We start from the raw sequence: 16,798 nt of genomic DNA, 5'->3' as shown, positions 1-16,798 counted from the left end.
TGGATTTGTTCATTCATTTAATCAATTCTTGGATATCGTTAATAAATGAAATTCCATAATTATCACACAGCTCTCTATAAATGCTTGGCCACACAGGCTTTAATTGGCTTTTGGCATTACAGTGGTGGTAATGGAGTTTAATTATCAAAGTATATTCATGTTCAGTGGGTTTTTTAGAAGTAGAGTAGCATTGCATTACTGGTCTTTAGATTGTTGAAGTGTGCAATGGCGAATCAGGGTGAAGCCACCAAGACAGCGCTATGTTTAATTCTCATAATAATCCTGGCTCCCCATGTGTATTCCAGCGCAATATATTTAACGACTAATATACTGTAAGTTCATTGCTCATATCCCACTGTGTATTTAGGTCCACCAACCCCCCTGAGTGTTTATCAACTGCAAGATTTTCCTCAAGATATTGGTTTATATTCATAAGGCAGCTGCCTTGAAATCAAACGTCCATTTTCTTCAAAGTATGGCAAAAATGTATGACAGCCATCACACCAACGATGCACAGCTGGTGCTGAAAATGCATTCATACCCCACAGTAACAAGGGACCACAAATAGCTCTCTGGGAATCATAATATTTCCTACTTTATGAAATTCCCATCCATTTACATGAGTCAAACAATATCCTGTGGAAAAGGTATGACGACCTAAACTGCACTACAGGGGTCTTCTAAATTGCCAAGGCAACAGCATTCTTATCCATTGAAGCTTTCGGCCTACCGACAAAAGGGAATTGATTAAAAATAAGACTTTAATTAAGCTGGTTTTGAATCGGCAACAATTGCAAGGCATTCATGCAGCCTGTAAAGACAGATTTCTTTTCACACATTTCATAATGCAGTCACATGAGACTCATTAAACAACAGGGTGACATGAAAAAACATGGCTCTGACATTGATCAGTGTGAGGGTAATTCATTCTACACATATAGCACAGGCAATGTTGTACTGTCAAGTCACAATATTGATGGGATATATCCCATTAGTTACCGTGACACCCTTTACTTTGAAGTGTGCATCTCTCTGAGAGTGAGCAGCAATTGCTTTACTGTGATGATCGCCGTGCAGTCCAAGGCTGAGCTCGCACAACGCATAATGAAGTTTAAATTACATCCTTAAATGGGATGTGATTCAGAAAAGTGAAAAAAAAGAAAGGACCAAAGCATGATCTAGATTTCCTCCCCCTTATAAGTGACAATAATGTTCCGCAGGATGAAGGGATGTAGTATGTTTTTTGAGTAGGAGTACAAATTTAGTAACAAAAAGGACACTCTGGCAATGCTAATGGGATGTTAGGAAACTTAATGACTGGTATAGGAGATATACATATAGAGCCTACATGTGGTGTAGTGTATATAGTAGAAAAATATATAAAGCTATTGCAACATTTGCATGGCGTTTCACTTGTCACAACTCTTTATACGCCTGTCCTTGAGGGACAGGCTAGGTGAGAGAAGGGATTGTGCTGGAAGGGGGGGAAAAAGTACGAGGGAGGGAGAAAGAAATCCTAGGTGTCAGTCAGAGTGTCTCCTTTGCTTACATTTCACTAGTCTCCTGAAATGCTATTTTGAGCCCCCGACAGCAGGTTGAATCCAGTAGGCAAACTCAAGTCTCCCTCTTGGGAGACACACAGTGAAGAGGAGCAGGCCGGTCCAGGATCACTTTACACAAAAGTGTGATGGACAGGCCTTCCTGCTGTTTGCATCGGCTAAAGGTAGCAGTGAGAGGGGAGACATACAGCTACTGTCAGCCCCTACCTTCACCCCTAAAGATACCCTCAACTGGAAACTTTCTGTGTAGTTAGTCTGAGGCTGGGAACCAAGACGTTTGGAGTCCTTTAACTGTCAAAGCGAGGTTTTCACCACTGTTGTATCCATCAATAATGCCTTTGGATCCAAAGAGATTTTCAAAAGAGGGCATTGGTAGAAGTAATACTTTTGATTGTCTTGGGCTTTTTCTCTTTTAGCAGCTTTAAGGATCGCTGACAGCCTGACAGACCAGGTTTCTGTCAAGATCAGTCAGTTCTTTTTCAGTCCACACAGCTAGAACAATTCTCTTTACATGGTGGAGGAATAAAAGTTGTTTTCTCTTGGGAAACTTCAGCAATGACATTACCTGAGTTCTACAGGAAAGTGAGAGTGCGATGAAATGATGCTCGGCTTAAACGACCACATTGACAATGTTAACAGTAGATTTAATACTGACAAAAGATGTATATTAGAGTTCAAATATCACTGGGATTTGCACATCAAACATCACACATCTTGTATCAGTGAAACAGGAAATGGCTGATATATCAAAATTCTGACCCATAATTTGTTCTGCAATATTTGCATAAAGTCCGTCAATGCTGTTAAGCTGCATAAACCAGTGGCTTTTCACATGTCAATCAGTTTTTTCATTCTTAGATAGACTTGGATTATGAAGAGTTGTACTACTTGGGTAATGAAATGGTCGCCAAGTAATATTTCTGACCCTCCTGCATTAGCAAAATGACGAACTAATTTACAACGCTGTAATCGTGGACCTCAAGAGGGAAGTCCATACATGCAAATGTAATCCTAATGATAAATATAAGTGTGAATATTTTGGTGTAGCTGTACATCATCTTTAATGTCTACTTGGCTTTAAAATCCATTATCTTTAATGAAAATGTGACAAAATTCTAAATTATGGACAATTAATTTATCAGAGAAACCATGCAATTAATTAAAACAAAGTACAAAAATTAAAACTTATGACGAACCTATTATGAATAATTGCTCAAATAGAAATGCATTTTTTAATGATACTGGAAAACCATTTTCATATATATCAATGTGGCCATATTTCAGTTGAAATTTGTGCTCAAGACACCATCGTGAATTCTGAAATATAGGTTCAATTCAATGTGGAGAGTCATATTCAATATATTATCCCTTATGCAGTAAAAAGGACAGTTCAACTACAACATGATACCAGAGATGAACCAGAGATGGCCTGATTGGCAAACTCAAGTTTTTTTTTCTATATAAACTGTATATGCGACTGTGGAGGCAGAGTTTTGAAGGAGCTTGAATGTGAACAACCAAACATACACAGTAAGATTAAAACTAAAAGCAAAAACAACATCTTCAATACCTGGAAAGCATCTCTGACACTATTCAATTACTCCATGAACTCTTGACAACACATAGTTTTCTGACAAGTTATTGACCCCTAAGCGCATCACTATGCACTCAATATTTAGTTGAATTTATCACAGGCATAAAAAGAATAACTGGAGATTTGGTTGTTATATAAATCAGGATATTTCAGTTGCCTTGTACCTACTTGAAATGCGGATGTGCATGTGCAGATGGTTTTATTGCGAATTTCAAATCAAACAAATACTTAGCCTTGCTTTCCATTTACCCACCGACTCTTCTTTCAATATAAACGCCTCAGCCTAAAGCCAAAATATACTGCTCACCTTGGGATGGTTCACATTACCATTTGATTTAATTCTCAAGCAAACCTAGAGCTCAGTAGGCCTTGTGGGACTCTTTAAAAACAGGCCCAGTAATAATCTATTGCATACTGAGCAGGTATAACGTATTAGGAACTCAAACAACCAACTGTGGCGGTTAATCTTCCGGCCAACGGGGATTTACATCGTGACTATTTGAACTATTTCTGGTAGAAAACTATAATATATTTATGTATTTTTTCCTAGAGTCCAAGCGTGAACAGACTGAGCCCCTGAGGTTACGGTCTGTGACAGCTGAACCGCTTGACCAGGAGCGCGCTGTTACCGCGCACCCACGCACCGAGCTCAACGGCCAAGCTGCTGAGAAACCTGCACTGACAAGTGCCTGCAGTTGGATGCTCTTGGAAAGTAGGCCTATCTATCTAGCGATCAGTGTTAAGCAAAGACTAAATAACGCCCGAAGTCGTGACCAACCGCGCGGTACATACACTCACAATGCGACAACTCGGATAGATTCTCCATTGAGCGCCGTGTCCGTGGATCATTTCTATTTACATCAGGTGCGCGGGGACGCCAGTTATATATTTGGAGCAGCTCTAGGAAAATCAAAATGACCCACTATCGCAACACAGTGATTTATCCAAGTGCCGTACACTAGCACTACATTTTCCGCCCGGCTCATGTTGCTCTTAAGTGATTGTAAATAGAACGCAGGTCCTCGCTGGTATTGAGACGTCAATTTGAATTTTATACGGACCACACAAATTAGGCTGTTGGGCGCTCTCCAGCTTCTCGGAACGCGCTCAGGATACAGACCAGTCATGTGCATACATATGCTCAGAGAGCACTAAAGTAAGACAAATATAAAAACAGTTTGATCTCAGCAGTAAAGTCGTGGTTAAGAGCAAATCTTACCTTTTCCGCTCGAATATGATGAAAAATCAGCCGTGGGTGCCGTCGCGTGGAGACATCACGGATTTACAAAAAGAGAAGTGCCACGAATTAAACTGAAGTGGGAGAGGATCCTCATCAGAAGCGGTAGCAAAACGTAATGCAAGTAGAAAAAAAATGTTATCCACTACAAAAACTTATCCATGCGCTAAGAAAAACTGTGGTCCTCCTGTGCAAGAGAAAAAAAAATCAAGCACAGCGATCAAGTTTGATTGAAAAGGACGCTGTAATTCCTCTTCGGGTGTCTTGGGCTCGCAATCCCACGGCCGACGATACGCATCGATCCCGGCTTGTTCTACATTAACTTTGAATCCCTATCTTACGTTTGCCTTGAAATTCCTACTTTTTGTTTTACCAGCATCAAAACGCTGGCACAGAACTTGCACGTGCGCGTTAAATGCTTCTTGACCAGCGCGTAAAACTTCAATCCAAGAGCGCAAAAAAAGGACTTCTGATGAAAAACTGAAAGCTTAAAACCTAATTTATTTTATGACCACTTGTTTTGACTGATTCGAGGTTGTGCACGCTCCCATAAAAACTCTTGAAGGAGGGATGCAGAGAGCGCATCGCCCCCCAATGGAGTTGGATCAAAGTGTGCTTCAGCGCAGCATCACTTACAGGAGCCGGGATAGGCGGTTCACCGTATCTGTCTGCTAAGCTGTAGATGTCTCAGTAGTATTGTATGAACTCAGTTCCTCAACACTGCCCACCTCTCTCCCTCTCGCTCTCCCTCCGACTGACATCATGGCGGAAGGAGGAGCCAACCGCAGATTTAAGAGCCCCGGTCCTCTTAAAGCCGCACTGCGTTGGAGAGCTGCTTGCATTGAGATGTAGGTGGATGGCGGGGTATGCGTGGACCACAGATGCCTCTGCTGTTTGCAGTAGCTACAGTGCTCCAGAAATCCGCCTGCAAGCAAGAGGGGGGCACTGTTCACTTTTATACCGAGCTCTGTTTCTGCTTTTCATTTCCAATTAGTTCTCCTGTATCATTGGCACCTCTGAATAATTATGAGGTTCAATTTCTTTTCACACAATCCCAAGAGTGTCAACAGGCTGTGGCAGAGCTCTTATCATGGATCAGAAGAGAAATTAGACCGATAATGGGTTTGCTCATAATTTCCATAGTTTCCATGGATAAAATGGTGTCAAATAACCTAATTCCTGTGGTCTATAAGCCTATCGCAGTTCAGTTTACGAACCTTGAACACTTGAAATGCAAGGCAACAAGAAATTATCTGGAAAATGTCATTGTATAAAAATTGACAATGTAACTCAAATGCCTCATTAAAATGATACTAACGTGAGAATCAGATATTCAGCAAACTGCTAAACGTTGTTTAACAGCGTGTCATTCGGACCATAAAACCTATTGCGGGGAAACATCAACAAGTCTGCCCGCGGCTGAAGAGCACAATGTCACACAGGCATCAATGCAACATATCGACCGGCTCAAACATCCCTGATCACAAACCATCAAGCTTACACTTTTCTCTCTAACAGGTGCTTTTATGGGGGTTATTCAGGGCTATGGTCACGCAAAGGTCAAATCATCATCTACCCTTTGCCATCACCTCATACAACAAATGGACGTAACTTTGCATTTTAACAAGTTTAGCCCCTGGCAAGGTTTCATTAACAGCATTCTTCACCTGTTCACCATTTCCCTCATCATTGCATGCCACAACACTCATCCCTGAAGACAAGCAGACTGTTTTGTTTAGGCCAAAGAATATTTTACTCTAAAAGTGACTGCTGGGAAATTGCAGAGCCATCTTTATTCATCCAGTGAGAAAACACAGCACACAACAAACAATATGTGTTTTCTTAATTCTGCTGCTAGTCTCTGAGGATGTTCCCCAGACCTCTTTTTAACAGCCAAAAAGCAGTAGTATCTGTCAGAAGGCTCAAAATTCCTCATGCATGATGCAATATGCCTTTTTTATATTTAAAAAAATAACTTTCAGAGGAAACTATTGGCATTTCTAATATGCTGGAAAGAAAATCTACATGTGTCAAATCCTATAGGATGCATCAGTGGGCTGTTATTATTCACCAAACTGAAATATAGCTTTTTATGTGTGTAAAACCTGTCTGACACTGGTGGAGATTACTGTTTTACCCTTGATTGATTATTTATGGCAAGAAACCCTTGGTTATAATGTTGTAGCATCTTAACCAAAGCAGAAGATTATCTCTTATAGTCCAGCCACTGACATTTACCACGGATTCTTGTTCTATTCAATAATTCCAACACGACATGCCCCCCCATCTATTTTTTTAGTTTCTGAAATACAACACAGTTCAAGGTTGAGTTTGAAAACATCAACAGTTAGTTGGGAATAGTCGGAAAGTGGAACGGCTATTACACATCTCATGCTATAGGAGAATCAGGGGACATACTGTTATGTGAAATGCTAACATTAAGATATTAAGACTTAAAACATCACTGTTAACTTGTGTTCTGTCCAAACATTCAAATATAACAACCGTTCCCCACAATGTTAAATCAAAATGGTTCCCTGTAGGGACTCAGTGGTATGTAGAGAAGCTTGCTTTTGTTTCTTTAAGATATGATCAAATATACCTTTTTCGCCTTCAATCATGCTTGCTGTTAACGAATCCATGACTTGTCATGCACACATGTTGAAGAAATAATTGGAAGAAAGAGCACACTCACTAATATATCTTATCAGTCTGGCACAGCTGGGCAAGAGGGTGGCTGCAGGAAGGGGTAGAAGAGCTAAATTGCAAGGTCGCCGTGTATTAAACAGACAGAGTTTTTGAGAAAGGATAGATTCTTTGCCTACTCGATTCAATGCCATTCTGTGTTTTTTTATTATCCTTTCAGCTTAAACAGCATAAGTTGTCCAAAGAGACCACAATGAAATAGCTGCTGTACCAACATCTTTGTTCATCACTCCGGTAAATGCTGCCATGTTTTTTTTCTCTTTCTTTTATTTATACTTAAGTATTTGAGCCTAAATTGTAAATGTTCTCTGTCCAGCAATAAAAACGAAAGAACTTAGAAAGTTGGCAGTGCAAAGTGTCCAAAGAATATTCTGTAGAAATACAGCAGACGCATTTGAAGAGTTGGAGACATCCTGACACAACTTATTTTTGTCTTGTCCATACAGGTTTGTATCCATGGCAACTTTCAAGAACCGCTGAGATTTACCACGAGTTGAAACTACACTTATTGTGTCATTTCTTTCTGTATATCTCTTTCTCTCCCACTTTCTGAAGGATCTCTGGAGAAAGAAGAGAATTGAGGAAGATGGAGTGGACAGAGCAAGGACAATTCAATATTTGCTTTTGCCTTATTGGCAACAGAGGTAGTATTTCAGAGACAAGATGTAGAAACCCAAGATGGACAAAAAAAAGATACCCGGAATTAAATAATATTTGAACTTTTCCATACAGTATGAATATGCAGCATGCATGACGGTGGTTTTGTCGAGAGCAGTAAAGTGAAGAAGAAAAGGCCTTCAGCCAAGACGATTACAGTCTATCATGTCGGAGGCAAAATAGCTAAAAGCAGAGAGACAAATCCCAGGGCATCACATGGTCATCCGTATCAGACTATTGCTTTAAAAATGATCAACCATTTAAAATATGGGAAGTCTCCACATACAAAAATATTGAGATTTTAGTCTTGTTTTAGCTTTTTAATAATCTCTGCTTGGGTGGCAAAAACCACCATTGAGAAATCTACTTCATGTACTGTATACTTTGTCTCTACCTTATATTATGTATACTGTAGAAATCACATCCAGTGGCGATTAGATTTGGGGGAAATTGGAATGGAATTTTTCTAGACTTTGACTTTTGACCGTGCTATTTTAACACTTTTCCCAGAAACAGCATTTTAAGAGTTTTGTCAATTACTTAAAAAGACACCTAAGCTAACTGATTGAGTGACGCCATATAGGAACTAAAACCTACGCCTTGGCCTGCCATTGCATGCTTAACTACAAAAATCCTAAATGATCACAGATCTAACATCATTTTCTTCCAGTTCGGTTCACGTTAAGAGAAGGGTACGGTTGTCATTCTAACTTTATATTATCAGCAGAGAACTGCACATGATCTTTAAATGGCCGAAGCACCATTTTAATTGTGTGAAACATTAAACATCTCCCTGTCTCAATCAACCAATCAGCCTCAAGTTGACAGTAAATTCTTTTGCAGAGAAGACCACTGTCAACAAGATCCTGTCAGAAGTTGAAGCCTGGCCAAAGCGGTATGAGGCAGAATACATCACAAGGCACACAACTCTTGAGGCTAATGAGTCTTGCATTGAGTGACATGTATTCGCAACACACCAATTAGACTACAGCCAGCACTGTGAACCACCATTATTGTCAGTTGACATGTCCTCGCCTAATGTTCCAGTGGCAAATTAATGTGTGTGTATGTGTGTGTGTGTGTGTGTGTGAGGTATAGGTTATTGTTAAATGAGAGCTGATTCAAATGTGTGTTCATGTCTGAAAACTACTAATTGCATGTACAAGCATTGACTTCTGTGTGGTTTTGTCATGTCATGTTCGTCCGTGAAAGATACTACATTTTTATTTGTTTCATTATTTTTTCTTAAAGCAATTGCACCATCAGTTCAAAAAGAAAGAAAGAAACAAGTTTAAAATGACAAAATAGGGCCTCTGTGCTGAAATGTGTTGTAAACTAAATGTGATCATTGTATGATAAAGCAATGGTGGAAACGTGGCAGCTAATGACAACGCATGCAAATTAATAATAAAACGGTAGTATTGTGATGCCGTTCTGCTCTTTTTCATGTACATCACACATCTGCTTCCTGTAGCAGTGCAAGATCAATTTGCAGAGCAAAAGAAGAACAAATGTTTCACCTACTCACTTTTGTCTGTCACTTTTTGCTCAAAATAAACACAAACATTAGAAATGCTCCAAAATACATGCGGAACATCAACAGATATCAACTCGACAGTGTTTCCTTTTTGAAGATGGATGCCTAAATCATAATTCTGCTTTCTTGGAAATCTTTCCCTTTTTCAAGAAGTAACTGTTAAAACAGCCTTTGTGTATTGTTTGATGAAGGCGATTGTACATGCTGTGGTGATGTTTCCTTCCATCTGTCTACTGTGAAACAGAGCCTGGGGCAACACTGTCAGACGGGAATGGTTTTCTTGGCTTTATCCTGTACATTCAGCTGAGTAAAGTCCCACCCTGTAGTCATGTGTATTTGTGTATTCATTCATTCGCACAATAGTTGGGAAAAACATAAAAACCCTTAAGAAAAGCTACTTGGACTGCTGATCGTAATCACTGGCAAACTAGTTTGATCAAAATTCTCTTTTACAAAGGGCTGCTGTCTTTAATTACTTTATTGTAGTTATATTTTGGGTTGCTATGTCTTGAGTTGCATGCATTATATCTCATATTTGTTATATTTTTTATTTTAATTTTTTTGGGTTGGCACACACATGCTTAGTTTTGCATGTATTTGTGTTGAATTCTAGTGAGTAGTTTCTGTTTGAGTCCGACTTGGCCACAGCCAGCCGCTAAATTGAACACACCTGTGGAGACAATTGACAGGGGAGCACAGTGACAGAGTATGACTGCTGGCCAAAACGGAGCCACAGAGGAAACAGAACAGAGACGCAGTGAAAGGAGAGAGGCAGAGAGACTGAGCAGGCAAACGCAGTCGCAGAGCGGAACCCGATGGTGGTCCGAGGAAGTGGGAGTTGCACAAGTTGTAGGCCTACTCACCCAGGTGAGCCGCACGTGGTCTGGACGGCTGGGACAAGTTGTGTGAGAGCGGCAAAGTGAGAAGATGGGTGAACAAGTACTAATGTGGTGTCCCAACTGGTGGCTGTTACCATAGTTCTATATGGGCGACGGCAGCGGCGCAAGTGCGTAGCAGCAGAAAGGAGAAAGCAAGCTAGCAGTTGTCAGGAACTGGACTGAGGGTTGAGCGGCCTGTCAACGGAGTGGCTGGACCAAGACTATATAACTCTGTCTTCCAGAAAAGACTTAGAGCTTTAAATATTTTCATACAAACCCTGTGTTTTATGTTAGCCTTACTAATCCTGCTTGGTGCCTTTTTTATTGAGTCATTTTTGTTTTTTCTCTTTTTGGTCATTACTACTGCTCATTACTACTGCTCATTACTACTGCTCACCCCTGTTATTTTAAGAACACACACACGAGTCCTTAAAAGTGAAAAAACGGACATGATGAAGTTTTAACCTCCTCAGAATCACTCACGGAGGACTTATTAATCAAGATATGCAACACTCGTTTAACACAGTGCCTCAAATCGGGACGGGTTTGACAATGCGTTTGCCTTTGCATGGTGAAGGTCACTGAATTGATTTCAAATAAAATTTTATGTGGTGAAGATTTCAATCTTAATGAGGAGCCTTTGTGAGGTCAGGAACTGGCCCTGCTAGCAACAAAAGCAAGTGGAAAATACATGTCATGGAAGTGAGTTAAGGGTGGATGGAGGGGTTTGAAATCAATCAACGTCTTTGAATTCGCAGCCTTTTTTTCACCCTCTATTTTAAAAATGTAATGTTGCTTTTTCTACACAGGAAAGGAGAATCGGACCAATGTCACAGGAACACATGGGAAGATCAATACTCACGCATATTTCTCCTTCATTAACAATTTTTTGGGGTGTGACAGGACAGAAAAAGAATAGTGCTTCCATATTCACTAAGGAGTCATTTTTTGGCACTCTTCCTCCCCAGATGGCCCAATGCTTGATGTTCATGTCACGTCGTGTTGCATTTTCCCTGCCTTGAATGGGCTGTGTACACACCCATTGTTTGAGGAGTAAAATTGAAGGCAAGCCTTGTTAACTGTGGATGCCCCTTTGCCAAAGACATGGCACTGCAAAGACAATGTGTGCAGACATCTCTTTTGCACTCTTGAGACTTCATGCTCCTTAGCTTGAGGCTTGAAGCAGACTGCATTATGTTGCAAAAAAACGGAGAACTTTTATATGCTTGAAAGCTTGAATGCTATTATAGTTGAAGAAAAATAACCATTTAGCATGATGGTTTTATGTTAAACTACCACGAGCCTCAGATTAGATTTAATTTTAGTTCATGACTAACTCGTTGCAGTGCACAAATTATCCCCTGACTTGACAGAGAACAGATTTCCTCATCTGTAATGGCTGCCTCTGCTAGCGCCACAAAGAGAAAATCTGTTCGAAAAGACACAACATAAAGAATGACAAATATCAATCAACTTCCAACTACTGAATTTATCAATCAGCTCATCCAACCATTTATCCATCTATTCATCCAGTCATGCATCTGTTTTGTTGTCTCGGGCAAGATCCCAATTTCAACACAGCAAGTAATTAATTCAGGCATCAGTTTCCCCACTTTGCACTCTAGATGACAGAAACTGTCCCTCTAGCTTGACCTGGGTCTTGAGTGAGCGCAGTACAGATCTACTCCAGCGTTGGAGGACAAGCCATCTTTTCCCCTATTGAGGTGCCTGTTCAAACATTACATGAATACCTTTGATTGATTGGAAACAACATGACAGTGTCTCAGTGTGCAAAATGAAGTGCAGCACAGGCTCAACTGGTCTGCTCAGAGCCCTGATCTTATCCCTACTGAACACCTTTGAGATTAACTGGAACACGTTTGCTAGTCAGGCCTTGTTGAAATGCCCAACATCAGTGCTAATGCTCTCATACCTGGATGAAAGCATCCACCTGCAGCTTAATTTCCAGAACAGTGGAGGCTGTTATGGCTGCAAATCCAACATGATCTCAAAGAAATACGTGAAGTGACCACAACCTCACGTAATGATTTTGATTGTATACAACTGACAGATGTGAAGTAGTTCATTTTCTACAGTTAAATCTAGTTAGTTAGTTGGCATCATCGCAACAACCAGCCACTAGATTGCCCGCTATATGAGCCAAACTAAACACAAGGCAGTACTAACTTTATGCAGACAGACTAATTGCAGGATAATCTGTGGTGTACATTTGAAGCTCCATTCGCCGCTTGTTACAAACCATTTGTCCTTGGTACTGAAGATGTTCCCTCAGTCATTCAAATAAAAGTTCAAACAAGAAAAAAGAAAACCTCAGAACTCTGAAGTTGACGAAGTTTTCCACCTACAAATCAGGACTAACGAATGCAAACTGTATTACCATGTTTCATACACAAACTCACTGCTGGATAATCCTGCTGTACATTTGAAGCTCCATTAACAGTCTGTTACAAACCATACCACGGTAACAATAAATGGCATCAGAATTGTCCTTGGTGCTGAAGATTTACCCTCAGTTGTTAAAAAAATAGTTCAAACAAAGAACAGAAACGACTTTGCTTTAGAACTCTCAGATCAGCGTCTTTCCACACATGAAGCATGAAGCAGTACTATCTACGGCTGTACTGAATGTTTTTTCTGTTTGTTTTTTTACATTTTAAACTTCTATTGAGGTTTACGAACGAAGCTGTGAATGTCTGTCATATTTTATAGTGATCTCACTCCAAAAAACTAAATCCGCAATCTGACTAAAAAGATTTGTTGTTGTTTTTTAAATTTTTTATGAAATCAACTTTCATTAATGAATTCAACTCATCAGTGGGATCCTCCTTTTATGTGCAACAGACGGGAGAGCAAAAACAAATGTTGATTTTGAAAGGCTAAACGGTAACAAATATAGATTGAAGCAGAATATTTGTTATGATAAAAACATGTTTAGAATTTTTCAAACGATTAAGTCTATCTTTTTTCACAATACAACACTCTTAGATACTGTTGAGTTATTGGAAATGTTTGGATCACACGAGTTGAAAACAATCCTATGCAGCCCTCACTGCTATCTTCAAATACACAAACATATAAACAAAGTTGTTGCAGTATAATGGTATACATTTGAAGCTAAATTAACAGCCTGTTACAAACAAAAAAACAGTAAAAAGTGCCCTGTACGCCTGGTGTGTGCTCCTGTCTTGCGCCGCAAACATAAAAGTTCAACTTAAACTTAAGACGTCCGCTCCTTAGGGCTGACAACGGCGCTGGATAATTGCTCCAATAACAGCTGCTTCCTCCGCATGTCGGCAGTAGTAGAATTATAAAATGCTACATTTAACTGCACAACAGCCGATAGCATACACAACAAGGTCAGCAATGCCTTTGATGAGTTATCCATGTAAATTAACCTGGTAGTCGATCGACAATCAAGGCTTTTGTTTGCGTTCTTCCAGATGAGGGTCACATGATAGAGGCCTGACGAATCAGGGAAGGACACATCGTGACTGCGAAGATCCAATTAAGTAGCCAATGCGGGGGTCTATGTCATCGTTTTAAAACTCATGTGTTTACGCCCGTCCACACTCGGAGGTAACCCCAGAGTTTTCAAACGTATCCGTCCTCGGGAGCGTTTTTAAACGTTGCTCTAAAACTCAGGCTTAGTGTGGACGCTCAGTGTCAACGTAGCACAAGATATGCTTTTTCAAAATGTAAAGCGTGAACATGGCCTAAGTCAGACACAGCATCAAGAGGAGGAGCCGGGGTGGAGGCGGGTTGCAAGCGTCTTGCAGAGGAAGGGTAAGCAGGCTAAAGCAGCTTAAACATCCTGAATTGGATTTTCCACTTAAATGCATAGTTGGGATTTAGCTGATCCACTGGCAGATTAGGATGGCTTGAGAGGCTATCAGCTGATATAGCTGGAATGTGAGCTGAGGTTGATTATTAAGTGGCCTGTCAAAACTAACACTACGTTTAATTTTACTTATTCTAAACCCATCCATGATGTTTTTCCTAAACCTAATGTTAGCTTTGCTGCCTAAAACTGGGCATATCAATGCACGCAGTTTTGGAAAGACTGCGTGCATTGATTTGCAGTACAAACTCCGGTGACTTCAGAAAGATGGCATCAAATGGATTCAAACATTACCAAGATACAGACTCTCAAGACCTCACCTGTACGTTGATATTCTGTTTATTGAATAACAATGAAGCAGTGGGAGGATTCTCATGAGTCTAACAACTTTTGAAATCTATGATTGCCTACAAAATTCCATATTAAATTAACATGCCATTTAGTATGCGACAACAGGATTTTTTGGTATGTCTGAAACTTTAGTATGAAACCAATATTACACAAACTATTCAACCACTGGACACGATGCTGGCATGAATATCCCACAATGCAACGACAACATTCATAACAGACAATGGCGGAAAGCTCTGTAACGTCAATAACAAGTCAATAAGTTTAAACTTTGCTCGGCATAATATATGTTTTAAATTAGTTCAAACTTCATGAGTCTCAAAAATCATTGTTTCTTCGCATGACATTGACACGGGTGACCATGGTTACGTGTCTTCAACTGGCAAAGAGGCTCTCAGGAAGTGACGTGGTCGTTGTTTTTCAGTGTTTCCAAAAAGATACACTCTGCTGTTTTTTCACACAAAAGTACGTTGAACGATAGCACACAAGTATGTAGTGCATAGTATGCGATTTTGGAAGTTTCATGTCTGGGTTAACTAACTTTGAACACATGGCTCTATGACTGAAAAGGTAAATAGAGTGGCAAAATGAATATCTAACAACATATATATCCATGACAACTTATACATACAACTATGCCTTAGTATCTTGCTATAAAAATGTTATTTTAACCAACTCCTGTTACAATGCTTCGATTTGGATCAGCCTGATATCAGGTAGTGATTAACAGATACCATAAATAACTATATAGATTTTCTGAAATGTATTTTTATTTCCTTAGGAGCTAGTAGCTAGCTCGCCCACTCCACAAGGTGTTTCTTTGAGAAATCTGAGGTCTGCATGAGTAATACTGTGTGTATGTTTGTAGTGGCCTATCTAATCTAATGTATGAATGTTACTGATGAACAGCACAGTTGATAATGGCCCCCAAGATGATTCAATGGTTTCTGCTCCCATTACCACTGTCACACAAGGATGTTAAATCATTGCTAAGTACAGTTAAGGTGGTGTCATCTCAATGGAAGTTTCACCCTGCTATGTCTGAGACAGTTTACGTAGAAGAGATACAGTGCACAGGCTTTTCTTAAAGGTGACTGGTGAAGGAGAAAGGCTAAGTGACAGAAAGCTGGTTTGAAGAAGTGTAGCTTGACAGGGAGTGTGGTTAAGAGGGAATCAGCATGTTTAATCCAACATTTAAAAAATGTTTTGGGTGAACGGGTGTCATCTTACCTATAGGACACAGTAACTTGAACTTTAACACTTTTTTATCGTTTCACTTACTACAATGAAATTGTTAGAACCATGGGTGCAGAAGGAGAGCAGCTAAAATTTTTGGAGAATGATTATCCAATTAATCTTAAATTCAAGGTGGAGTGTAATGATGGGAGCAAATGTGGCTTCACTGCTCGCATTTTGATGTAGTGTATCCGTGTTTAACAGGAATGGAGATTGTAAAATGACCCTAATTGTCCGTAAAATGTCCATGTAAAATCTCATGAAAGACTACATTAAATTCACTCATACAGTAAACTTATTTACTCTTTCTGATGGTGAATGAGTCATCCACATTTCTACACTCACCCTAATGAAAAAAACTTTCAAAGTGTTATTTAAAGTAAAGTGTGGAAATAATCTCTCTTGACACGGTCACTGACCGGTGATGTCCACACTACTGCTGGTAGATATTGTTCACATGTTGAAATGTTTTTCACTAACCGAGTCCACTGAGTGGTCACAACAATACAAAAAAAGATATTGTTTCTCCTTTATATTACATGTAGTTGGCAAACACGGAAAGGTGTGTTACTACCACCGTTGGTAAGGAGTATGTTTGAGAAGACAGACGGGTGACACATTGTAACATTAGTTCTATGAGCACAAGCCGAGACCACACTTACATGCACCTTAGATTATGCTAGGTCCTGTTGTGACACTAGGTACTATACTGTACATATACTAGTGTATATGACTGGTGAATGTGCTCCTAGATCAGGTTACAATGGGAAACCTTCGTTTTATTCCCCAAGCTTTTGCTCCCTAACCGTAAAGTCTGGGATGAGGCACCTCCAGCTGTGACATCAACATGACATGTTAATATGTTTATGGAAAGCTTCCACACAAAGTTGCTCTTACAGATGAAAGGAGAGAAAGGTTACCAGCAAATCAAAAATCAGTAAGCAGTTCAGATACTTGGCCAACAAACAAATTTCAGCAAAATAAAGAGAAGCAAGAGAGGGTTGCTGAACAGAGAGCCCAAAAAGGATTTAACAGCGTGAACAATGAAGGAACTCACCACCAGTACTCGGAGGAAAACCTTCCAAGGATAAGAAAAACACAGCCAGAAGAAGTTGCCAAACAAAGTTGAAGCCTGTTACAGCGTAGGACACACACACTGTCTATGTCACATTTTTGTTCTGACT

General features: G+C 39.9%; 1 protein-coding gene across 3 annotated transcripts in view; it reads right to left on the bottom strand.

The window, feature by feature from the left end:
- The window catches only part of pcdh11 (protocadherin 11), a 123,668-nt gene extending 118,482 nt beyond the window's left edge, over positions 1 to 5,186 (bottom strand). For 2 of the 3 annotated variants that reach the window (XM_031862749.1, XM_031862750.1), the window contains exon 1: positions 4,373 to 5,186. The gene's annotated coding sequence lies outside the window, so the exon portion shown is untranslated. The remainder of the gene's footprint in view (positions 1 to 4,372) is intronic. The other variant, XM_031862751.1, reaches the window with a different exon arrangement.
- Positions 5,187 to 16,798: the final 11,612 nt, after the last annotated feature.

This window comes from Anarrhichthys ocellatus, unplaced genomic scaffold (genome assembly GCF_004355925.1).
Source record: "Anarrhichthys ocellatus isolate YVR2014 unplaced genomic scaffold, GSC_Weel_1.0 scaffold27, whole genome shotgun sequence".
NCBI classification, from domain to species: domain Eukaryota; kingdom Metazoa; phylum Chordata; class Actinopteri; order Perciformes; family Anarhichadidae; genus Anarrhichthys; species Anarrhichthys ocellatus.
This window is presented reverse-complemented; position numbering and strand designations above follow the sequence as displayed.